This window comes from Corapipo altera, unplaced genomic scaffold (genome assembly GCF_003945725.1).
Source record: "Corapipo altera isolate COAL_440 unplaced genomic scaffold, ASM394572v1 212, whole genome shotgun sequence".
NCBI classification, from domain to species: Eukaryota; Metazoa; Chordata; class Aves; order Passeriformes; family Pipridae; genus Corapipo; species Corapipo altera.
The window spans coordinates 179,747-205,406 of record NW_020884944.1 but is presented as its reverse complement, the minus strand read 5'-3'; the positions used below and the strand labels follow the sequence as shown (position 1 = coordinate 205,406).

Below are 25,660 nucleotides of genomic sequence, written 5' to 3'. Positions count from 1 at the left end.
GCACAGAGTCAACTCGACTCAAAGTACAAAGGCAGGAATTCTCATTTTTCTTTAAGCACAGTAAGAATGAGAAATATCATTACTCTATTACAGGTAATTAGGGAGTAATTCCATTGATTCTCCCCTTCCACTGGTCCTCACCTTCCAAGTGGGAAAGGCTTTATCAAGGAAGAACAGAAGAGGCACTAACCCAAAAGTTCCAACAAATTCCATAACCAGAATAGAGAGCTTTTTGAAGCACTCTCCTCTTTGTATGGCCAGCCTTGCTAATCTTCACAGAATGGAGGATATCACTATGAAACACAGTATAAAGGACTGGAAAGGTCAGAGTAGTAAAGAATTTTATTTTCTATAATGTGTTTCGCATCACATTTCTAATATTGCTTCTCCTGACAAGAGCTATTCTGAACACACTGGGCAACGAAATAGAAATTCAATGTCCCTACAACTGTCGGTCAGAGAACTGGAAATGAGAAACGATGCTCTGAGTCACAGTCCATCTTCCTAACACTACCTTCATCTCCCCATGCAGGCTAAATGAAGTTTTCCTGGAAGAGTTCCCTTTCCTCTTGTCTTCTGCATGGCATGCACAAGCAACCATGTGTTTGGTAACCTGTGCACCAACACAGTAATAGACAGGTGTCTCTAAGATTTGAGAGAGCCTTTTACATACCCTGTTTTGTTTTTATCTTCTGAGCTTATTCTACCTCATCTATCCAGATATGCAAAATCCACCTCTATAAACTTCCAGATCTCCTAATAACTCATCTTGGGGTAAAAGACTCACACATTTTTATTTCCTCTTGCATGGCCTTGCATTTAATTCCTCTTTTTCCTTTCTGGTAATTACTGACTTGGGAGGGCAGAGAGCAGAGGGAAAGGTGAGGAGAAAAGCCAGGAATTATGCCAACCTCAGGTTTTAAAAAGTTTTCTTCTCTATTTTGGCAGCAAACTTTTGCATTAGTTGTCTTGCATTCCATAACTGTAGGTATTACTATGCTTCATTTTTAAGGGGAAATTGTCAGAGTATGCAGAAGTAATTCCAAAGCTAAAAAGCAGGAATGCTTCAGCCTCTGTGTTCTGGATTTTCATATGTTTATTGGCAGTTTCTGTAATTGAAGCAGCAGATTCAAACTCAGCACAATAAAATATACAATGAGGTGTAACTACAAAAGTTTACTGGGTTAAAAGGAAACCTACAACTATTTTGTTCAGAAAATAAAGCCTAAAAGTAAAAAAAAACAAAAAAAACCAACCAAACAAAAAAAAATCTGGGAACAAAACCAACTATGCATTAGTTTGGTTTTTTTTCTTGATAATGAAGGTCTAGGTGCTTAGCTATCACCCAGAAAATTAAATTTTGTCTCACCAGGGAGTGTGCAACCGTGAATGAAGGGACTTTGGCTTCTTTTTCTGCAAGTAGCTGACAGGCTACTCTCTCTCTCTATTGACAGAATCTAGGGATGACATGCCCTTGTTCCTGTTCAGATATGAAAAGAGCCAGCCATATCTATTCAGCAATATCCATCATGTTGAGAAAAGGATGCTTCTTTCCTCAGGACAAGACAGATGTGAAGTTTAAAACCTCTCAGTGATCAAAATCTCTTTCTTACCCAGCTGCCAGCTGAACCAGTCAGATTTGCACAATAACCTGATAATATGAAGGGCAGTACATCTCTATACTGTATTTAAAATTAAGTCATGTCTTTACAGTCATGCTCAGTACTCAACTTTCTCTGCATGACTTTTCTGTTTCCACGCTCCTCTTCTGACTTGAAATTACAGAAATCTATTTGCATTCAGGGCTCCTCAAGATACTTCTTTTGAGTCTTTTTCCATTTGTTTAGAAGGATAATTTCATCTTCTTAAGTCTGATGCCATCCTGAAGAGCAAACATTATAAATAGATTCCAAGCAGTGTGCATTCAAATAAATTACATGTTTAAATGTGTCAGTTAAATTATAATGCTCAATTAGACAGCTAATTATGCTGAAAATGCAGTTGTGTGCATAAATTGATGGCCACTCCCCCAGCCTGCCTGGCTGCTTCCATTCATATATTGTCCCTTTGTAAGGTTTATCTTCCAAATATCACCGAGTTGAAGGTTTATCTCAGTGCAATCTTACAGTGCTTTACTGTTAGTTCATTTTAAAAAAATAACTTCAAATACAAATCAACATTTGCACTGAGTTTTACTACCTGCCATCAGAATTTTAGTGGTAGTAGGATTTGTTGACCAGGTTCCCAGGCTTCTCAAGGTCACATTCCCAAAGTGCTTTTCCTTTGCTTATGACGTCTCACTTGCCAGGATGCTTTTTAATCACTCCCACTGCATCATTTTACATGGAAAAACTAAATTTGTCCTAAATTCCTATGCACATGTGAATTTTCAATATGACCTTTTGAGCTGATAAAGAAGCAGAGCATGAAACTATAGATGACACACTTACATTTATAAAGCAAAGTCTTAAAATTGCCACTGAATTTATTAATACTGTCTAAGACCTGGAAATCAAGTAGCAAGAAGAGTCTGTCAGCATGAATTAATCAGTCTGATTTAAGACAATACCTTGGCATGACAAAATACAACCTCTTAATTCACGACATCTTGTCTCAAAACTATCTCACAAACTAGATCTTTTCAGATATATTTTCCATGTTTTACCCTCCATTCAATTTCTATAGGTTTACTATGCTTACTCCCAACTAATCTAACTGAAGCATTTATACACAGCAAAACCCAGGTTCTCATACTTGATGAGATCTGTGAAGAGCTAAATTATATTTTTCGTGTTTCCAGACAGCTACATATCTGATTTCTTACAATATGAAAGGAATCATACAAAATGAAAATTCATCAGTATCACTGTTTCAAGAATTTAGGCAAAATAAAGACAGTATGATTCCACCAAAGAGATAGAAATAAATTTCACTTGAGCCCAGCATAAAGTATAATTTCAAGCAGGTAGCTGTTCTCTTCAGTTCTTATGCTAAGATGACACTGAAAAAATAATGGTGAAATAAAAAACCCAAACCTGACCATTTTCTTCCTTTTCTAGGTTTTTGTTCTTTCCTCTGAATTATAAAAGGTAATAGTTTCATTTTAAGGTCTAAAACCCTTGTCATATAGTTTGTCCATACTGTTAGACCATATCAGCCATAATTATTTATGAAAGTGTTCTCAGTCAGCCCATAGGTAAAGAAAAAATAACTGAAATAAGGCCATGTCTGTGGCTCTGGGCATATATGGTAGTAAAATCCAGCTCATCAAGACATCTAAAATTAATTTGGATAAATACTGCAAAATGACAATGTATGAACCTACTCCAACTTTGACAATTTAAGAGACATAAGGTTCTATGGTACTACATTTTTTTCTTTTATTTTATCTCTATAGTCAGTCAAGAGGGAAAGCTTTCATCATTATGGTCTGCTTTGTCCTTTCAGGACTTGTAGTAACTCCCCTGAATTACCTTAGCAGCTGAAATCAGGGAATTTCAGGGTATGTTTTTTATGGCACATGCTACAAATTATTAAATTCCACTTCGAAAATAAAAATTATGTTCAAGTCTCTTTTCAAAAATGGCATTAAAATCCACACATCCATTTCCGACATGTCATTTTGAACCAGTAGTCACAGTACTTGATATATGTAGAAGCAGGGTTAGTATTTATCATTTGGTCCTAGGTCTCTGAGCAGAGGCTGTTTGCCAGCCTAGAGAGTCAGAATGACACTGAGAAGGCCTAGAAACTGCTTAGAGATTTTTAAAGGTTCTTATGACTGTCACTAAGCTCACTGCTTCACAAAAGACTGAAGAATGCGAGAGGTTTTCCAGCTGCAGTCACGTGTGTGTTAAAGAGGATTAGCATGAACAGCCAACTAACAAATACAAGGTTTTTTCTTTCTATTTTTTTAATCTTCCCTTCTTTCTATCCTGTAATAAAATATTTTTTTTCCCCTCCTATTCTATATATTTTCCCCCTTTTGGAACAGCACATAAAGGAAGCTGCAAGTCATTTAACAGACGCATCTAACGCAACAGACTCTGAGGATCCAGACTGCGAAGTGAATCTCACTCGATGCAGAGAGTATTAAATCACATAACCACTGGAACAACTCAGGGTCTCAACTGCTCATTTACACAATTCAGCTGTGGCATGCTTATCTCTCCATTCTCTCCTATCCCCAGTCTGTACCTCAACAAAACCCGTTCAGTCTTAAAAACACCTTTGGGTTAGCATCCAAAGCCACTGCAGACAGAAATAAAATACAAATGGATTTGGATAAATCACACTAAAAGGCAGCCTTCAAAGTGACACCTTCATCAAGGCAGAACGCAGCACCGCTGCTTTTGGACACTGTGCAGCTTCATTCCATCAGCTGGCCAGCTTTCACCTTCATCTGCATTTCCAAAACATTAATGGCATCACAGTTTGGCCCAGTTCTAGAAGTATTATTCACACACAGTAGGTTGTCTGAGTATGGCAAGAAAATCAGAGAAACAAACATTGTAACTAGCAGATCTCACCATTTTTCCAGGTTTGAGTAGTTTAATTAATTAGTCACATGCTTCTTCATGTTGAGGCCTTTGCACGATAACCTGATGTTCTCTTGATGCACTCTCAACTAAAAGTTAAAAGAAAGAAAAAATAGCAAGGTTTATTTTCTGGTGGAAAAAGTGAGACCAGAGGTCTGAGGTTAATGCTAAGTTGGTATTATTCACCTTTCTCTTCTAGGAACATCTCTTTTCATAACAAAGAAGTAATTTCTGGTTCCCTCATTAACTGCTGTGCACCAGCTCAATGCCACCATCATAGCAGTTCTTCACAGCCTGGCAAATTGGATCTGCAGCAAACACCATCCACCTGCAGGAAACAGAGAGCTGGCTCCAGCTGCAGTCCCAAGAGTTTTTGACACAAAAATTGCATCTGAATTACCACTATTTTAATTGCCAGAACACACCTCCACCATGAATTTGCATAAGATCTTTGGAGACATACTTCAACTCTGGAGAAAAAAAAAGAAAAAAAAGATGTTTTCTGTATTTTTGCTTAAAAATTCTTTTATTTTAGACCATCCACTCATATTAAAACTCCACACTCTGCTGCTCTTTAAATTGCTTCCTTTCAGTTTAGAGGGAAGTTTTCTTAGATGTATTTTTCAACCACGTGAAGGAAATATATGAAAAAAAGAAAGAGAAAAAACCCCCACATCTTGATCTTCACTAATTTCTATCATAGGACGCTTTCCCCCCATTAACGTTGTTCAATATCATTCACAAAGCAATTTGACATCTGTACACACTTAAACTATGAACATTTCAACATTTCCCCTTCAAATTCCTCAGGAAGTAGTGGTCAGGTAAAGATGAGGAAGATAAATTTCTGAATGGGACTTCTGAGTAACCCATTATAGCACATTTTATCTATTACATTAAGTTTTCTCGGGTGAAAAAAAAGTGCCAAAGTTAAAGGAGACCCCTGGGTCTCTTACACTGTTCATTTAGGTCAGAAACCTTTGTAGTGCTTAAATATTTCAAACTAATTCCTCCAGAAAAGCCTCAAAAAAGTAGTATTTTGCTTTTTTTTTGGTAAAACTCTCTCAAAGTATAAAGTTTGGCTGAGCCAATCTGAGCTGCAGATAGGAGGAAGTGGTACATTAGTACAGTGAGAGACTGATCTCACTATACTTGTAAATCAACAGATCAATGCTTTGATGCAATATCTTCCTGTCTTGCTCTTCTTTCTGCAAGTGAACTTTATATGGGCCTACTCTGCTCTCAGATACGGCTCGAAAAATGGGGTAATTTGGATGTCATAATAAAATAAGCAGGATTTTTCTCCATTTCCTATAATTAATATATTCTTCATTCAATTACCTTACACCAGAGAGCTTATCTATGTTTCAGACCTTGATGAGCACATAATATCCTTCAAAAGATACTTTTTTGCTGTGTTTAAAGCCTTAACTATTTGAATGTTATTCAGTTCTCACAGAGATCCTTAACTCCTTATTCAGGTAGAGTTTTCTACATAAAAGAAGAACCAATTCAGCAGATTATCAGCCATGAACTTTTTCAATATATATCCCATAGTAAATTAAACAACAAAAAGAAATCAGACAGATTTTATGGACCAAAATAAATTTGGCAGTTCCTCATTTTGAAGCTAATGATGTTTATACATTGAAATACCTAGATCTACTATTACTCTCAGTATGTAGGCTACACAGGAAAAAGAGATGTAAACCAAATAAAAAGGAAGAAAAATTCAGCTTCATGTTCTCTTGGAAGGAGAAAGGGATGAAGGTCCATAAGCAGCTTCTTGCATCCAGTTGCTCAAAAGAAATATGTGCTGGCTGCATGACAACTTCTGTCATGAACCATCAAGAAAATGCTGAACCTGAAAATATAAACCACCTCCACTGCAAAAGTGACTCTACCAGCTGGCAGCAGTAATCAGGAACACCATAAATTTATTTATCATACTGCACAAGGTGCCTGGAAGAAAAGGTAAGTAATCACTACATTTACTTTCTGCACAGCAGTGCAGAAAGAAATGCATGTCTGAATCTATGTGATTTAACTACGATTACTCAAAAATCTCATCCTGTGAAATAATCACTGACTAATTTCAGCATGTGGCTGCAGAGACACTGATGGCACTGGTCACTGTTTTTACATGACTATCAAGCAATTTATTTTGTTTTAAACAGAAAGCAGCCCATCCTCCTTTGTCTGTTGGGTTCAGTATACTCATTATTAATAAGTAATTTGCTTATATTGATCACTTTTCTCATAACTTTCATCATAATCTTGTGTTTGTGGCATCACTGTTTGCTATGAAAATCACTATGTATTAGTGAATGTATAAACAGCAAAAGAGGCTTCTTTCAGACTATGTCATGTTTTCTAATGCAAAAGTTTTGTAATTTTCTCAAAACCTCCCTCCTGTAAGTAACAAAAAAAAGGGATTTTTTTTCACTCTGCTTTTAAAATGAGGAAAACAATTATTAGCCTTCAAATGACTGTGGATCATAGGAGGATCCTGCAACTTCTGTTTTCAGCACCTGCCACATCCCCTTTCTTGTATTCATAGCTAACATTACAAGTCCCACTCCTATGCTTAGCTTAAATCCCCTAGCTAGTCCCATATATTTCAGCAGTATTAAGACTCATAAAATCATTTATCTTGCAAAAGACCTCTAAGATCACCAGTCCAACTGTTAGCCCAGCACTGTCATCTTCATCTCTAAACCATGCCACCAAGTGCCACACCTGGATGCTTTTTGAACACTTCCAGGGATGGTGACTTAACCACACCCCTGTGCAGCCTGTTCCAATGCTTGACAACACTTTCCACGAAGAAATTTTTCCAAATATCCAATATAAACCTCCCCTGGTGCAACTTGAGTCATTTGCCTCTTGTCCTATCTCCTGTTACCTGGGAGAAGAGACCAACTCCCATCAGGCTACAGTCTCCTTTCAGTTCTAGAGAGCGATAAGGTCTCCCTCTCAGCCTCCTTTTCTCCAGACTAAGCAATCCCAGCTCCCTCATATGCTCCTCAGCAGACTCGTGCCCTTCACCATCTTCGTTGCCCTTCTCTGGACATGCTCCAGCACCTCAATGTCTTTCTTGTAGTGAGGGGCCCAAAACTGAACACAGAATTTGAGGCTGGAAACCCTTTAAAGCACAGATTAGGTCTTTAATTTACGGATATAAATCAACCAAACACAACAGAGATTCCTCAGAGCGTTCTACACATGGGCACACCCAGGCACCTTCTCATCCAAGATACACGTGCTTCTGTGGCTGCTCCAGTGCCAGTGTCTGTCCAGAGCTGTTTGCCAGTGTGGAAAGCACCTTTCCCACCTATGATGTAAGCACATCAACAAGACTTGGTCAGTTCTCACAACCCAGCTGGACCCAGCGCTATGGAAAACAAAGCCACACGGTACAACACACTTTCTTGTCCAGCTCTGTTGAGGGACCTGAACCAAAGACTTCCTCAATAACATGGGAAGCTGAGTGAGACCACTACTTCTTCACTGAAATTGGTGCAACCAGCTATGTAAAGAGTGATGATTACTAAAGTACAAAAGCAGCTCTTTAGACCACTGTAAATCATGTACTTCTGAGAGGTATGCCTGTTCTTTTGAGAGGACACTGTCTATACAAAAAGGTTTTTCCATTACAACCACACCCATTGGCAGTAGAGGGCAGAATATATATCACTTTGTCAGCCCAAATATAGATAGCAAAATCTCTGGTGTAGAAAGAGATTCACTAACAGCCGAGTACTTTTGCAGGCTTAGGTTATGTCATTTGTCATTTTTTGTATTATGCAGATACTCTGCACCTCTGCTAGACAGCATAGCCACGTCCACCATGTTCAAACCATGACACATGCCAGCATATGTTACCTTAGCCATTGACCTTGCCAGCACAAACACACAGCAACTCCAGTATAATTTTTTTTTCATTTGCATCTTTTTTACAAGAAATAGAAACCCTGCCTGGAGAAAGTGGATTCATTACAATATTTCTCCTTTTCTTCTTTCAGGTATGGGTCACCAGAGGCAGACAGAGGTTAGACTGGGCTCATAAAAAGAGGCAGAACTTGTAGTGCGTGCTGCAAGAACTGTCTCATTTTCAACCTTTGCCCTCTTCTAATTTAATATGAAAACTACGCGTGATTAATTTTTTAAAACTTGGAAAAGATGATGCCTAAGGCATCTCTAATCAACTTGATGGTGAAGTACATACAATTCTGCTGCAGTCCTACATGGCAAATAAGTTACACAGAATTTTAATATAGCAATTACCACCTGCCACTTCAAGATAACCATTAGCTAGAAACCCATTTAAGACTCGTGTATGTGCATCAATGAGAGGGATAAATTGCAAGCTCCAGAAGAAGAGGCAGCAGAATGAGGTTTTTGCCAGATGAACTACCCCTTAACACTTCAAGGAGGGTAAAAGTAAAGTATACCCACTGCAAAGCCTCAGCATCAGACAATGGAAAAACAAGAAACAGAACCACCAATCCACATAAGAACTCCTAACTTTAAAATGAATCCAGTAGTCTGGAAAACAGACTGGCATGAACATATCTCTGGGCAGAGAGAACATTGATAACCAAAGAAACAAACACTGGGAGAAGCAGAAAGGAGAGTTTGGAGGGCACGCCTAATCCAGGGAAAAGAGGAACTTGGAAAAATGTCATCATTTTCCCCTCTTGTGCTTGTCTTTCTGACCTGACCCTTAGCTCCTCTGCTTTTCAGTCACATCTGTTTAATCCTTCTGGGCCACAGAAGGCTCTCACAACAAAAGGTGGTATAGTTCCTCTATCTATCGTTACACATCCCAGCTTTAAACCAAGTACATCCAGATGGACAGTCAGAAGTCATTGGTTATTTTTAAGCTCCACCTCTCTAGGAAAAGCTTTGGTTTGTTAACTATCAGTGGAAGTAATTGTGTGTACTCTAGAGTATGTCAAGACACTGTTATGCTAGATCAAGTTTATGGCAAGCTCCTCTAGCTACACAAAAGTTATTATGATTCCGTGATGGACAAAATTTGGCAGAAGATCTTGTTTAAGGAATAAAAATGCAAGAAGCTACTCTTGGTGGCAAAAAACCCCAAAACATTGATACCCATATAAGCATTGCTAGTTTCACAACAGCCATAGATGTATTCAGAAAAACAAGAGGTGACAGGGAGAAAAGTTGTAGTGTATCAGAAAACTGCAGGGTTTTCACCTGTGGGGAGATGCTGAGATAATTAACTTGTTGCAATGAATCCTCTGTGTTTTCTTTTTAGAGTATGAACCCAGCATGTGTACAAAATTCTATCCAAACTCTCTATCCTTGGTATTTAATATAGGATACATACATATACATAAAAACACAACTGTACACTACTTAAAAATAGTAGGATGACAACCATTTGAGCTGTAGACAGCATGAAAATTCCTATGTGAGAATTCTCTCTAGAAATTTCTGAGCATGAAATTTGTCCTCCTCCACTAGACAACTGCAAGAAATTCCTAAAACAGAAACAGAAACTGGAATATAGATTCAGAGTTTCCAAAAGATTTTTACAGATTTTGTCCATTCAATGTAATAAAGTAAGTTCAGTAATTAAGAAAAATAAAAGGAAAGTTCTGCCACGGATTAAAAATCGAAAAAGAGTACTTTTAAAGGCAGAAGATCACTGAGTTACAATAAACTCAATAGAGTTGTAATAACACTAATGTTCTTTGCTCTCTTTACTGGTGAATTGAGAAATGGAGTAAAATGGGGAAACTGCTGACAGCACAGAAGTAGTAAAATTACAAGAAAAAACAAATTCCAAAGTCACAGTAGTACTAAAGTAGGAGACATTACAGTGCCAGATAAAACCTATCTAAGTGAAAGCCATCTATGAACAGAGCTCTCTTATGAATGACTATGTTTTCAACACCTCAGGACAAAATACATGAGAAAAATTGCACTGTTACTGCAGATGAGCAGTAGTGGAACTTTTACTCAAAGCATAAAAGAGGTCAGAGGAAGAATATTCAATAACACACTTTAGAATGTCATTCCTGAACATCTCCAAAAATACACTTTTTATTACCATTTGCAGCTTTATGAAGATGTGGAGCTCCATGTCTAACTCCACACCTACTTTTGATCTTGAATACACAATCACACTAACAGAAACTGAGACAACTTAGCACCTTATTTATTCCTCAGGATTTTAAAGAATGACTTTGCAGAACAGATCTTCTGCTAAAAGCTTGGTTCATCCTGTGTTTAAAGTCTGCTTTGAAAAACACACATAAAACAGACCAGCGGTTAACATTTCTCGTCTACTGTTCACTGCGTAGCTTCTGTACTGCTCCTCTGCTGAAAACTCTATATGTGAATAAGTGTGGGAGACAGACATTTTGTAAGGTGGGAGAATAACATGATACATTCCTCACTTTCCCCTAACTGCCTCATACTCGGGTCCTCTTTCTGGAAATTTCTTATCACTGCATGTCATGAATGCCAGGTCAAAAAGATCTGAGGTCCATGAGCAAGCATTTCTACCTCTTCCAGCTTTGCTTCTAGCAGTGCTTTGTCCATCACACACTCAAACATACTTAAAATCAAAATGATGATGTTACAGAGTTATTAATGATCTTTATGGATAACTAAACAATATTGTACATGCAGTTTTTAGTTTTACTTCTATGTCATGTTAGGATTAATATTTTCAATTTCAAAGAAACCTCTTTGATAGTTTAAAGAATAGTAGAAGAAAAATCTAAAGAACATTTAATTGTCACTGTCACATTATCAGCTCTTAATCCTTTGGTACTTAAAGTTGTCTCCCTCAACCCAAAAGTACACCAAAACAAGAGTAAATATTACCAGAACTGAATGTAAAGAAAGAGGATCAGCTTAGGCTGCAACTGAAGTAAAAACATTCAGCAACTTCTAAAAGTGTAATAAATACAGTGAGAAAAGATACAGAAAAATCCACTGTACAAGGGAATAGCTACATATGAGTGACCAGAGTAAAGGCTAAGCTGTGCAGTCACCTTGCTGCTCTGGCAGGGGATGCCAAGGATACGTTTTTTGCTGAACAGGAAACTGCTAAGGCATGACCATTGCAACAAGAGCGTGGCAATAAGCACTTCTAATCTTGTATCCCGTGGATAGCTTTTGACAATGAAGTGTCTAACACATTTGGCCTTTTTTTTTTTTTTTAACCATGTCAGGCAGTAATTTTTTTGTGTTAAAAGTAATATCAGGCAATACTGGCACCACTATTTCAAGTTGTAGGACTGTAAAGCCATTTACATTCTGTTTCAATGCAGTGTCGAGATTACTGTGAGACAGTTCACAGCAGCAGCAGTTTCACGAAAGCCAAGTAATTATAGAGTTAGCTTTCCTTCAAAATGCATTCCATAGATGCTATAACCTGTGAAGAACTTTCTGCAATGTGTGGAGTATCTCTGAAAGTCACACACTAGCCAAAATATGTCTAGTTTCCCTTTTATCCCACTGATAAGTTTCCAAAATTATGTTATAGTTCGATTACATTATTCTTCTGGAGAAGAATAATAAGAATATAACAGGAGATGAGGGTGGCTCATTAAGTCATTGCTCAAGTTTGCAGTTGCACTTCAGTTATAACACGCTTTTTCGTCACTGATGCAAGGGAGAGATGGTGTCACTTTTCAAATCCAACAGAGAAAGATGGAAAATTTCCACCCTGTACAGCTAGTTGCTTTGGGACCCACAGCCAGCACGGCTCTGCAAAGACCTGATTCACCAAAAATCCAGCCCTGGGCATGCTCTGGGCTTCAGGGCTCTGGCTCCAGCTGCCTGCTCTCAATCTGTCTGCTGTCCTGCCTCCCTTGCCCAGGCAAGGCACCACTTTGGAAGAGACATGTACAGCCCTGTCTGCTATGGAGACATCTAGATCCCAGTCCTGGGGCAGTTGCTGGGACATCATGTCCTTTTCAAATCTCCAGAGGAACAGACTGGACATCCAGCTCTGTTTGCTCTGTATCTACTCAGTACATTCATCCATAAGCAAAAATGTAAGAGGAGGAGTGTTGAGTTGCATGTCTCCACACACAGACATCTCCTGATAGGTTCTGCTTCTCTTCCTGACCTCCTCTGCCCCTCTAGCTACTTCCCAAGGCATCCCAGCTCTCATTTTCCTGCAAGAAACTAAGTGCTTTCCTGAAGTCACATAATGACGGAATGGGTAAGGTTGGAAGCGACTATAGTGGGCTATCTGGTCCAACCTCCCTCCTGAAGCAGGGTCATCCCAGAGTACATGGCACAGGATTGTATCCAGACTGTCCTTGAGTATCTCCAGCGAGGGAGACTCCACAACCTGTCTGGGCAATCTGTTCCAGTGTGTGGTCACCCTCACAGCAAAGAAGTTCTTCTTCATGTTCAGATGAAACTTCCAGTGTATCAGTTTTTGCCCTTTGCCTCTCGTCCTTTTGCTTGGCACCCCTGAGATTAGCCTGGCTCCATCTTCTTGGCACCCTCCCTTTAGATACTTATTGACACTGATGAGGTCCCCTCTCAGTCATCTCTTTTCAAGGCTGAATAGGCCCAACTCTCTCAACCTTTCCTTATAAGAGAGATGCTTCAGTCTCTTAATCATCTTTGTTGTCTTCTGCCAGACCTGCTCCAGGAGCTGCATGTCTCCCTTGTACTGAGGAGCCCAGAACTGGACACAGCACTCCAGATGCACCTCACCAGGGCTGAGTAGAGGGGCAGGATCACCACCCTCGACCTGCTGGCAATGCTCTTCCTAATGTACCCAGGATACCATTGGCTTTCTTGGCCACAAGGGCACACTGCTGGCTCACAGACAGCTTGTTGTCCACCAGGACCCCTAAGTCCTCCACAGAGCTGCTTTCCAGCACGTCCACCCCTAGCCTGTCCTGGTGCATGAGTTTATTCTTCCCTGGGTGCAGGACCCTGCATTTGCCTTTGTTGAATTTCAGACAATTCTCTGCCCATTTCTCCAACCCTCTGAGGTCCTTCTGAAGGGTAGCACAGCTCTCTGGGGTATCAGGCACTCCTCTCAGGTTTGTGTCATCAGCAAACTTGCTGAGAAGGCATCTACGCCCTCATCCAAGTCATTGATGAAAAAGTTAATACAGAGCCCAAGATCTGTTCTCTGCTGCTCTCCTTCCTCCCTCTTTTCAGGATCTTGAATGCCACTGTTTTGTGGACCCCATGGCCATGGTCCAGAGAAGTTTTGGATGCCCCATCCCTGGAACTGTTCAAGACCAGCTTGGATGGGGCTTTAAGCTATCTGGTCTAGTGGAAGATGTCCCTGCCTGTGGCAGGAGGGGTGGAACTAGGTGATTTTTAAAGTCCCTTCCAATTCAAACCATTCTATGATTGATTACCATGTCCCAAAGCCATGTCTTCCATGTTAATGGTGAGCAGATCCATCTGTGTATCACCCTGGCTGATCATTCCAGTGCTTGGAGCAAGAAGTTATTCTTGATGCCCTCTAGAAATCCCCTTGACTATTCGTGTTCTGCCATCCTGAAAGTAGATCTCAGGGTAAAACAGTGTGGTTTAATAGTGTAGAAAGCAGCGTTGGGTTAATGGTTGAATTCTATGATCTTAAAGGTCTTTTGCAACCTAAATGACTCTATGATTCTTTCAAATAAACAATAAATTCAAAGTCCAGTTAGGATCACTAAAGATCATAAAATTAACTGTGTCAGTGACAGCGTCATAATTATGTTTCTGCTAAGATAATTGCAGCTCAATGACCAGCAGTTCCTGCAGGCCCCCTGCTCCCCCACCTTCCTGCCTCCCTTCTCCATTTCTTCTATGAAACTTGCCAATGCAAGTTTTTTAACACACTGTTAAGAGACTATTGCATTTCAGGGGTGGGCAAAGTTGACTTTGTACAGCTCAGTCTTTCCATGTGCTGTGGAGACTCTTTAAGTTAAAGAGAGTTTTTTCTCTCAGAAGGCACTTTATTATCTTCAGACTGTCCTGTGGACAACTGTCCTCTTTCTAAAATCAAAGCTTTGAGTAAAATAAGACAATTTCCCAATAGGATAACTTGCATAAATTTTTACTGTGTATTTTTTTCTAATATTCTAATAGAATATGTAATGTAATATTAGATAAATAAAACATTCTAATTTTACAAATAGCCTTTCTTTGGCTCCAGACAGAAGAGCTCATGAGCTCCTAGCACATCCCAGTTCCAGGAGGCAGCACAAATTATTCATATCTGCATGCCTCCTCCTATCTACAAAACATCACCATATACACACTAAGAAAGGTGCATAAAGTGAAAAGGTCTGATTGTAGCACGTACGATACTCACCGATAGTCTGTTGTTCTGCAGTTGCTTTCTTTCCACTGCAGCATTTTTTTGTACTATATTTGGGTTGGTTTGTACAAGAGAAAAAAGTCCTTTCCTACATCAAAATTATTCTGAATAAATCCACAGAAACTTGTGGGGACATAGCACTACCTAATCTGGAATCAGACTTAGGCACAAAGTCAGGATTTACAAATCTGGTTGTAAAATTTATGGCAGCACTTAAAAATGGCACAGTTTAATTAAAATTGAGATGCTAGGGTGGATTTCCACCCCCCCATTATTATGGTTTCATGGCCAGACTGCTGTGGTAATTGAGGATTCATCTTCTTCGTATGATCTTCTTCATAATTATTTTTCTTTGTTTATTGTTCAAACTGAGTTTTGTTTCCATCTTCCATTTCATTTTAGAGATTTTGATCTTACTAGCAGCCTGGAGAGCCTAGTTTAATTCTTCTACATGTTAGGACCAAAGAAGAGAGCTAATTAAAAAGAAAAACTGGGAAGTACAAAGAAGGTTCGAAATGGGGGGGCTGAGAGCACAACAACAATAATTGCCAATAAACTCACACCTCATCAGCAAGCAGAGCTACTGAGGTATTATTCCAAGCAGTATTAGCTTACCTGAGTAATTCTGCCTTTCCTGACTTGGTCTAGAAGAGAGTTCTTACTGTATTTTCATGAGGCCCTCACACATCTAAATTTCCTGTGTGATAACTTTAGGTTACACTGTGCCTAACAGGAGTCCTCACATGAAGAGTTTGCTCAAAACGAGGAATTATTTCTGTCACATATTCCCTTTATTCCCCCATTTTCACGGAAAAATTTCACCCAGCTTTACAGTCTTGCAAGACTAAATCCTGATGTCCTAAGAGGGAAAAATATGTTGTATCCAGGGAAACAACACATTACTTTTTATTTCAACATGAAACAATTAATTTAAAAACTGGCATAAATGTGTGAATTTTTTTCTCTGAAAATAAAATGGAATTATTTGCTTTGACTACACAAAGGCATAAATGATTGTGTTGGCCATGCACTTAATCTATTACTCACCTGTGGCAGACAGTATTTCTTGGCCAGTAGTTAACTACTGTATAGGTACTAAGGTAACTTATCATCCTTTTCCTGTACCATAGCTTTTGCTATTTTTATCAGTTGTAGCAGCTGTCATATTTTAAGACAGTTTTGAAACAACATGGAACCAAAGAGGTGCCCATTTAAACAACTTCTCAAAAGCTTACTGCAATTTTTTCCTATTTATTCACTTAGGCTCATCTTAAGAAAACCCACGTAACAATTTAAAGAACACATAGCCCCTCTTTGTAAACTGAAAACCAAAACAAAATAAATATCTTCTATTTATTACAGAAATTATGAGTTCTGAGTTTGAAGTGGGCTACAATTAAAATGTGTTAACTAAGGTATTCTTCCCTTATAATGGTGATAGCCAAAATGTTATCCCCAAATTTGGCCTTGCTGATGTTTTAAAACTTTTTTAAAAGCGCTAGCAGACATAAAGGACTACTCTGTCAGTAAAGGAAGAAGAGATTAGAACCTGTCATACAAAAGATCTTAATAAAGCAGAAGAAGGGCCAGGAGGTCACTGTTAAATTCTCACAGCTTTAAGATGAATTCATGGGCCTAGACACTAATGTCTCATCCATATGCAATGCTTTCAGGTATCTTTCTGCCTCAGCTGATGTTCCAGCTGTGCATGGGTATCCCATAGATCCTGTATTACATCTGCCAACCATACAGAGGTTTTATCAGTAAGTATAGTTGTCTACTACAGTTAAGTACCTGAATCAGTTCCATTTTATCTCTTTCACTGCCTGCAAACTGCAAGCTTGTAAAAACATTCCTTGTGGCAGTACTACTCCTGATACTGCATCATCCATCACAGTCCATTGGCACTGGGACACTCAATATTTTGTCTTAGAAAAATGTGAGATTTCCTCTTCTTCCACTTGTATAATGCAGTATTACCAAAAGGGCACACAGCATTTCAGCAGTGTCCTTGAGGTAAGTGTATTTGTTCCTCAAATTTATGAATCAAAAGGACAGATCTCATTGCAAAGTGCTTCAGAACAAGGCATAATTTAAAGAACCGAATTGCAGCTTCCATGGCAATGTTCCAACTACATCTCATGTCCAACAAAAGGAAATCCAGGCACCTGGACTAGATAGTAGCTGTGGCATGTTCCCCAGGCATCTGGAAAGGGGATCCATGACTCCAAGTCACACTGCAAAGATCCTCTGCAAGTTACCTAGATGCCACTGCTTATAACATTCAAAGTGCATTTCCTGCCTAAAATTATCCCTGACTCCTGTGTACAGAAGAAGTGAGAAGAAAGAAAGATCAGAATTTAGAAAACAAACAGAATTATCCTCCCTAACTATTGGGGTTTCAAGAGACTGGCAGAAATTACCAGCAAAGACATTTGCTTTGAATTACAAAGAGCATCAGGGAGACAGACTTGTTAGGATTTCAAAATTGCTTTTGTTCCATTTCCACCAAAGAAATCACAGTGCTCAACACTTCTAATTTTCAATCACAGTGAGGCAGCCCTGATCCCATACTCTCTTATTAATTTTTCCTTCTCACCATCCCAAGGAGCTGTATTAGTTCACCATTTTTTAACATGTTTCATTCTGCACAATCTAGATACCAATGGCCAAACTGAGAACTTCTATTACAGGTATCAAATTGGATGAAGGGCTTCAAACTGCTTCTATTAACAGGGAACAGTTGATCATTTATTAGTGATGTGCTTTCAGCTTGAGACACTGCTGCTGTTTTGCACATAAAAGGCAATTCAGCCTCCTAGACATTTTTATGCCTCTTTTATTTCAGCCTCTTAGACATATTTAACCTTGCCTAGAGCCAAAAGGTCAATACGTTGGAGCTGCATTATAACACAAATAACACACAGAGGTAAATCTTATTCCACAGATGCATCCTGAAACAGAGTATCCCACTTCCTTTTTCTTTAGTTGGAGCTATTTATGACCAATATACACACATGCTTTCAAAGAGAGTGAAGGGAAAGAGGGACCAAATATGCTTTTTAAAGAATAGGGTATATTCAGAAATAGCTATCGTAGTAATTAATATTCACTTGTCTCGTAGGTATAGACAGTAACACACAGGAAAATTGGGATATGTCAGGTTTTGTATCCAATTACCTTTAATTCCATACCTTCATGTTTGCTTCTTACAGGACTGTGGTTGTAAACCTGGTTTTTCTAATGGAGAGCACAAATTGTTTGCAATACAACAAGCCAAGAAAGGCCAGCATTTTCAAGCAAGCCTGGACATCAAGCAGGTGAATGTTCATATTCACATCTTTTGGCTCCTCAGGCTACTACTTCTCCTGGGTTTATGACCATTCTGAATTTCCCCAAAACATATATTTATCTGTCAACATTTCAGTTTAGATGACAAAGCTTTGGCGGGTCACAAAAGGTAGGCTTCGTAATATTCAACTGAGATTGCATCACAGGCTCTGTTAAACAGACAGCAGAGAAAAAAGACCTTTTTAGGGCCATGGCCATTTGATCTTTTTCACACATCTACCTTTAGAATGAGATCAGTCATGCCCCAGACATTCATCCTTTTTTCTGCTGCCTGCAAATGGAGTCTCTCACTTTACTCAGTTACACACCAAACTCTATGTTTGAGCAAATCAATCGCAGCCAAAGAGGCAAAGGGCAAACTTTCACTGCCCCGTGGAGGGCTGGGTGGAGGTCCCTGAGCCAGTAGTTACCAAGCTGGACAGAGAGACACAGAGCAAAATTAGTCTGGGACCCAAGAGCAGCAGAGTGCTGCACTCAGAATGGTAAATTCTCCTTTCCAGACAGCTCTGCTTGCAAAGCCACCTTCACAAGGAATGCTCCTCTGGAGGAAAAAAATAACATCTTATTCCTACTTGTTGAACATAAGTAATCTCATCCTATTCAACTTCAAGTGAGGCCCACTAATGTACTATTTATAGTGACTAATTGCTGTCAGAATGCTTACAGGTGTATATTTGAGTTTCAATTATATTTTAAATGCCTAGAAAAAAAAGATATTATTCATAACGCTAAAAAAAAATATTCTACAATAAAAAGTAGATAAATGTCCCTTGGATTGCAGAATTGCACTTTTTAAAACCTGGTGCAAAGCTTCTATTTTGGTATCTCTGGATAGTTAAAGGTAAATAATTGTTTCATTTTTTTAACAAGCTTGGTAGCTTGTCAACTTCACAGGCATAGATCATTATACCTCACTTCTAAAACAGAGGTCTGCAATCCTAAATATCAGTTTATGAAAACACAGGTTAATTTACAAGACCTCACATTTAAAGATTTCTGGAAATGAATTTTAAAAAAGAATACAAAAAACCCAAAATCCTACCCAAAAAAATCCAACTAAAAACTTTCCTGCAGTAGGAATCCCTATAAACAAATAGTGAAAAGTAACAAATCACCCTCTAACAGTATGCAGTTAAATAAAGTCTTTCAAATAACAAAAGATTACTTAACCCACTGAGAAAGGAACTGCTGTCATGCTTGGATGTGATTTCAAAGGGAAACATTTTATAACTGGTGACTTAAACAGGAAAGGTTTTGTTGATCTTCTCTCTGTGGCATTTATGAGCTTAATTTCTATCTCCTTTAGGTGCTAATGGGGGTAGGAACAATAGTTATTAAGAAATACTTATTTTAGGATCTTTGTTGGAGATCTTCATCAGATTTTTTTTTTTTAAGTACCTGAGATTTGAGTTTAAAATTATTAATAACTGGTGAACAAAAAACAGTTCTCTATATTTGTTTCCTCTACTTATAGAGTCTGACCATTTTCAGGGAATATGTTTTGGATGTGACATCATGTGAAATCAGACTGCATTTACTTTAGGAATGTCTCCAAGCTGTAACAAATTCATTGGCAGTTAAAATCCCCTCAGAAGTTAATGGCTCCTGCAGTTATCTTGAGACTTCACTCAGAAAATTAACTTCAGAAACTGTTGAGCTAGAGATCCATGACAGTAGTTTCCAGAACAAGTCTGATCTCTCTGCAAACAGCACTACTTCCATAACAACTTTCAGTCCTGTAAATTTAGCATTGAAACTCAAACACACAGGTCATGTATTTTGTTCCCAGCACACCACCAAAAAGAAAAGGACTGCATGTGCTTCTTGTCTCCTGAGGAAGGACAGACTCATACTTGTCAAGGTCTGACATCACACATCATATAATGCCCGACCCTTCAGATGTCCACTAGGATTAACTACTCCTACGTGTAATGGTTAAATTTCAAGAAGTAATGAAAAATGAGAGAGAATAATGGGATGAATTGGAGAAGAGAAAAATATATTAAACTTCCTGCCCATAGCCCATCTGCTCAAGGGGGGTGGCTGACTTCTTCATTTTGCTGAGTTCCTTCTGTTCTCACAGAGACCCCACTCACAGACTTCCAATGGTCTCTTCTGGAAGCTTCAATCCTTCAGCTATTAAATACCATAACAAACTGTAACATCTGCCCTGGAGAAAAAAACCCCACGTGGCAGGAGAAGTAATTTTATTGCTTTATAGACCTCATGCCTTTATAATTATCAGAGCTATAGGAAGCTAATACCTGCCCTACAACACAAGGTACCCAACAGGCCAGTGCTCAGCAAAACACTCTGGGCTATTAACATTGTAAACAAATAAATGTATAGTGCTATAACAGCTTTGTCTACCTACTTTAGAATTAATCAGATATTAGTCATGTTTTGCTTCTGTGAGCATCTCAAGGGAAGGAATTTAAAGAGTACCTTCTATAGAAAAAATTAAGCTCATTTAAAACCTGAAAATTATTTCAGATAAGAAATTTCACTGTATTGCAACTGTTTCACAACTGGGATTTTCTTTCTTACTGAGCAATGCATGATAGAATAGTTTTCCTAAAAAATAGTAAATCAATTACTTTTATCCACATTTCTATGCTCTTCTCCATTTCTTTGAAATACGGATGATCAGCCTAGGATGTAGTTCAATACGTCCAACTTATGGACCATATTTTATACAGGATCCACTTAAACTCAGTAAAACTTAAAAAAAAAAAAAAAGCAAGCAAATATTGATGTCTGTTTGTTGCTTCTATCAATTTCCTGAAGTTACCCTTGAAGATTTATGTCTATAAAAGGTGAACAGCTAGAAAATACAGCGGGTGGAAACAGGAATTTTTTTATTATTATAATAGGAAATACGCCACAACAAGTCAAGCATTAAGCACTTTATGGATTTTCTTTTTCCCTGGGAAATTCCCTTGCTCCTGGAATACACAAAGGATTTTGTTTTTATTAAGAAGAGAAGTTGATTTTGTTGTTTGGATCACTGAAAACATATTACCAAATTTGATGATTTTATTCTTATTTATGTATCCCCTATTGTCCATCAGTATGTTCAAGCAAATAGAGTTTAAATAATTTGGCATTTTATCTCAAGAGAGGGGAAAATGTGTTTTTCTAATCAGGACTACATAGATACAAACAGCTGAGTGAAAAATCTCCAAGCTTCCAAAATAGGGTTAGCTTAGTTGAAGGGCAACTCGAATTTTGACATATTTCTCCTTTTACCAATGTGTCCATAATATAGCACATATCAAGACTGCAACCTGAAAGACACATTTTTGAGTTGGGCATGATATCTGCATTCAGAGGAAGCTCTCAGTCACTGAGTGACAGCAGATATTGCAGCCACTCATCCTTAAAGAAAACATATTTTCTGTTAATACCCGCAAGTGCTCTGTTAACAGGAATTTGCAAAATCTGGATTATAATGGTTTCAACATGCTTTATTGATCTACTTTATTTCTTTATTGGAGTGTGCCTCGAAGCAAGATGATCTCTTTTATATAATGTCCTAACCTTCCCCTAAGCTTGGCAAAATCTCAGCTGAAAGTATGGATGTCATGTAAAAATCAACTTTGAAAAGGCTTTTGAAAAATCATTCTCGAGCTAAAGGTCACTGAATACTATTTAAATTATATAAAAGGACTGAGAATTAAGATTATACACCTTTGGCTGCTTTCCTGCTTTACGGAATGTGAGGACAATTAATAACGCAAAGAGCTTACAGTATTTAACGATGGAAAGTGCTTAGCAGAAATACCCATGCTATTTCCAAAACACCACAACAGAGACTAAACCATCAGAGACTGAACAGTTTTGCTATTCTGCCTGCACAGGCTATAATTGTTCCTTCATGACTTTTGAAAGCACTACACTCACAACTTCTTTCCCGAACAAGACAAACAAAATCCAAATTCCTCCTGCTTAATCATCTGGGAACCAGAGAATAGTCTGGGTTAGAAAGGTGGGTTTAAAGGTCACCTAGTCCAACTCCCCTGCAATGAGCTGGGACATCTTCAAATATATAAGGTTACTGAAAGCCCCATCCAACCTGGACTTGAACACTTCCAGAGTTGGGTCATCCACAACTTCTCTGGGCAACCTGTGGCAGTGTTTTACCACCCTCTTCGCAGTATCTAATTGAAACCAGCCCTCTTCCAGTTTACAGCCAAAAATTTGACAGCTCTGAGTCTCACACTTATGTACGTGAGAGAGGCAGGAGCTGCAGAAGTCAATATGTTATTGTAAAGCTTCCCTGAGGCATGTGCTCAGAATAACAGATCTGAATGGGGAAAAGGATGGAGCATAAGAAATAACAGAGCTTCAGAGGTGATAAAGAAAACATTTAGTTGACAACTTCACTTGCAGCCCCTCAGTTCTTACAGAAGAAGCTGAAAAAATATAAAGCCGAATGTATGAAAACAAAAGCTGGGGAAGACTGATAGGAAAAAACGAGTCAGAATCGCTGGGCAGTTCAGGACTTGGGAATAGCAATGCCTTCCCTCTTCCCCACTCTCCTTCCAAGGCAGGTCACTATTGTGGATTGTAATCCCTTGGTACAATAATTAGACACGCTGGGACTCGCTGTGTAACAAGGGTTATGTGGAAAAGAGGTTTGGAGGAGTCTGCTGGGAGTCTAGTGCAAGCCTGTCCATGGCTGAGGTGCCTTTTCCACCCTAAACTCTATGCAAGCCCACGGGAGGCACCAGATGTTTTGGTTATCTTCATCCATTAATCTTAGGCAGAACAAGAAAGAGACACACTAGTTGGAAGGATAGGAATAAGGAAAGCACTGGAAGGAGTAAGAACACCCCCAACACCACACCTGACTAATGCAGTGTCTAACACTCACTTCAGAGAGAGAGAAACAGACTGAATATCTGATGACCTATATTCACATCTGTCATACTAAAAAAAAAATAATCTAAAATAAAATTTGGCCCAAACCCATGCCAAATCCTACATTAAATGGAGACTTTCCTGAGTTACTAACCTGATCAAATATTTCTTACTCTAGAAGCCAAGTGATTGAATAAATTTGGGATAATGAAATAATCTAGCTAATAGTGTAAATTAACTGACAACAAACAACCCCTTATTCCTTCAGGGGGTTCTACAAAAGAAAGAAGAGAAAGTTAGCAGATCCAAATAGAGAAGTGGAACATGTTATTTCAGAGATTAGCAAATTCTTCTGGGGGATTTGAACAGATTTTTCCTAACTATCGTACAAGTGTACTTAGTGCATAATTAATCTGAATCTAGCCCTGTACTTCCACTTGGCTCATTCTCGGCAGACTGAAATGAGTGAAGAGATACATCAGGGCTAATATTTTTCTGTGCCAAGGAATATCTGATTTGGCATCTTAGAACTTTAGATCTGGCATCTTAGAACTTAGAACTTTATGGCATCTCATAACTTTAAAATATTGGGATATGAATTAGCTGTAAGAAAGCATGGGGATTTTGACGGAATAAAGTTTTAGAGTATAAGGATGTGCTTCACTAGCACTGCTGCTGTTTCCCTACCCACCCCTCCACCCCTTGCACCATTCTGGCCATCTATATCTTTATTTTTACAGTGCTCAGAGTGACTGGGAGTTGACAGGAGCTGCACTCCAGATTTTACTCTCTGGCAGGAACTGAGTACCAGCAGTACACCTCTGTGCTTCTCACTAGCTAATACATAAAAATAAGGTGTAATGGCTGGAAAACAATAAAAAAAAATATGAAGAGAACCAAGGAGAAAAATTTCAGTTTCTGATGAAACCTTTCACAATATGGTTTGTCCCACTTACCCATATCTCCTTCATTTTCTGATGTTCTTCCTCATTATTCATGTTTGCTGAGCATGTACTGCCACAACATTCTACAGCAAGGTTCTTTCAGCTCCACTTCCAATACAACTAGCTTCTTCAGGATAAAAGACAAGAACAAGCATCTGTCTTTTCTTTTTAATGGATTTCATACCAGGAGGACAGGCAGTACTATTTAGCAGTGCTATTTTTGTCATCATAAGCAGAAACACAAGATGTTTGAGCTACATCTGTATTACCAGGCCTGGCAGGAATGCATGCCCTCTCCCAGTTCTGCATTTGCACATGTCCCAAGCCATCTTTTACTCCCAAAATCTAGCTTCTGTACAAAGGACGCCATAGTTGACCCCAGTACACAGTCTAGATGTTGTTGAGGTAAAGTCCTGAAGTGTGCCACCAGATAAATTTCATCAGGCAAATCAGCTTCAATCTTACTTGAATTTGGGAAGTTGATCAAGAAAAATACAAGCACAACTGACAAAATTCAGCAACTTCTCCCTTACCAATAAAGACTTTGGCTGTGACTGAAATTTCTAAGAGGTTAGCAAGACTTTTCAGATGATTGGCATTCCTCAGCCTGTCGACTGCAGGACATCAGGAAACCATTCATAAATGGCAGTTATAGTTTTTAATAAAACCACACAGAGACTCCTACAAATAAAAACCAGTCACCAGACAAATTCAAATTACAGCTAAATTTTTTTAAGTTAGCTATTTGGCATACAGTGTCAAGGACTGACTGGATTATTGTCCACATTGAGAACAATAGGGATATCCTAAAAGAGGCAACCAGGCTAATCTTGTAGCATTTGGATGGGTCACTGCTGCCTGTAGTTGAATGAGTGCTGTCTTCAAGATATGAACAGAGAAAAGATTTCCTGAAACATGTTAGAAAACTGTAGTGCCAACCCAGTGAGGTGGGGAAGATGTCAGAAAAAATGAAAATGCAGGAGGAAAAGGCAGTTGTTGGAGTTTCATGTGCTGAGGGCTGAAGAAAGCATCACCCAGCTCAAGCTCATCGAGTAGGAAGAGTTTGCTTTTGCAATAAGCAAATATGGCCTGTGGCCACATGTCAAGCAAAGCCAGAACCTTTGATCCTGTAAACCTCAACCTCATTGAGAACAACGAGCAGCAACTCTCAGTCTGGGAAGGACATTTTAATGAAGGGCAACCTGTGACCGCAGGGCTCCAACAAGGCATGCAGCAGCAGATGAAAATTAGACAGCTGAAGCTGCTACCACTCCCTGCCTTCCTCCCCACCTGCCTAACAGATGTTGCTGCCCCCAAGGCAGGGATGTCTGATCCACTCATGAATCAACTCCTAACTCATCCCACTTTCCAGCCCCATGGTTAAGGTAGCCTGACATCAAAGTTAGTTTATAAAATCAGGATGGGGCAGACAGATACAGGCAGTAGCAGCTTTAGGAGTATGATGCTAATTCACCTCTGCATTCCTGACAAAGCCTGAACTGCCAGCTGAAGGACCTGGATGGCAGTGGTCCATCCTGGAAGCAAGCCCCAGCAGAGTGGGGTGGTTGGGCTCTCTCTGTCTGAGGTCCAATTTCTGTCTTACCTGCAAATTTCCTCCAGGCTTCAAAAAGGTC

General features: G+C 39.0%; 1 protein-coding gene across 2 annotated transcripts in view; it reads right to left on the bottom strand.

Annotated features, from left to right (window-relative positions):
* SLC7A11 (solute carrier family 7 member 11) overlaps positions 1 to 25,660 on the bottom strand; it is a 220,052-nt gene that overhangs the window by 67,157 nt on the left and 127,235 nt on the right. Inside the window, exons 2-4 of one of the 2 annotated variants that reach the window (XM_027662243.1) lie at positions 18,063 to 18,368; positions 4,725 to 4,866; positions 4,530 to 4,627 (exon numbers count right to left, since the gene is read on the bottom strand). The gene's annotated coding sequence lies outside the window, so the exon portion shown is untranslated. The remainder of the gene's footprint in view (positions 1 to 4,529; positions 4,628 to 4,724; positions 4,867 to 18,062; positions 18,369 to 25,660) is intronic. The other variant, XM_027662244.1, reaches the window with a different exon arrangement.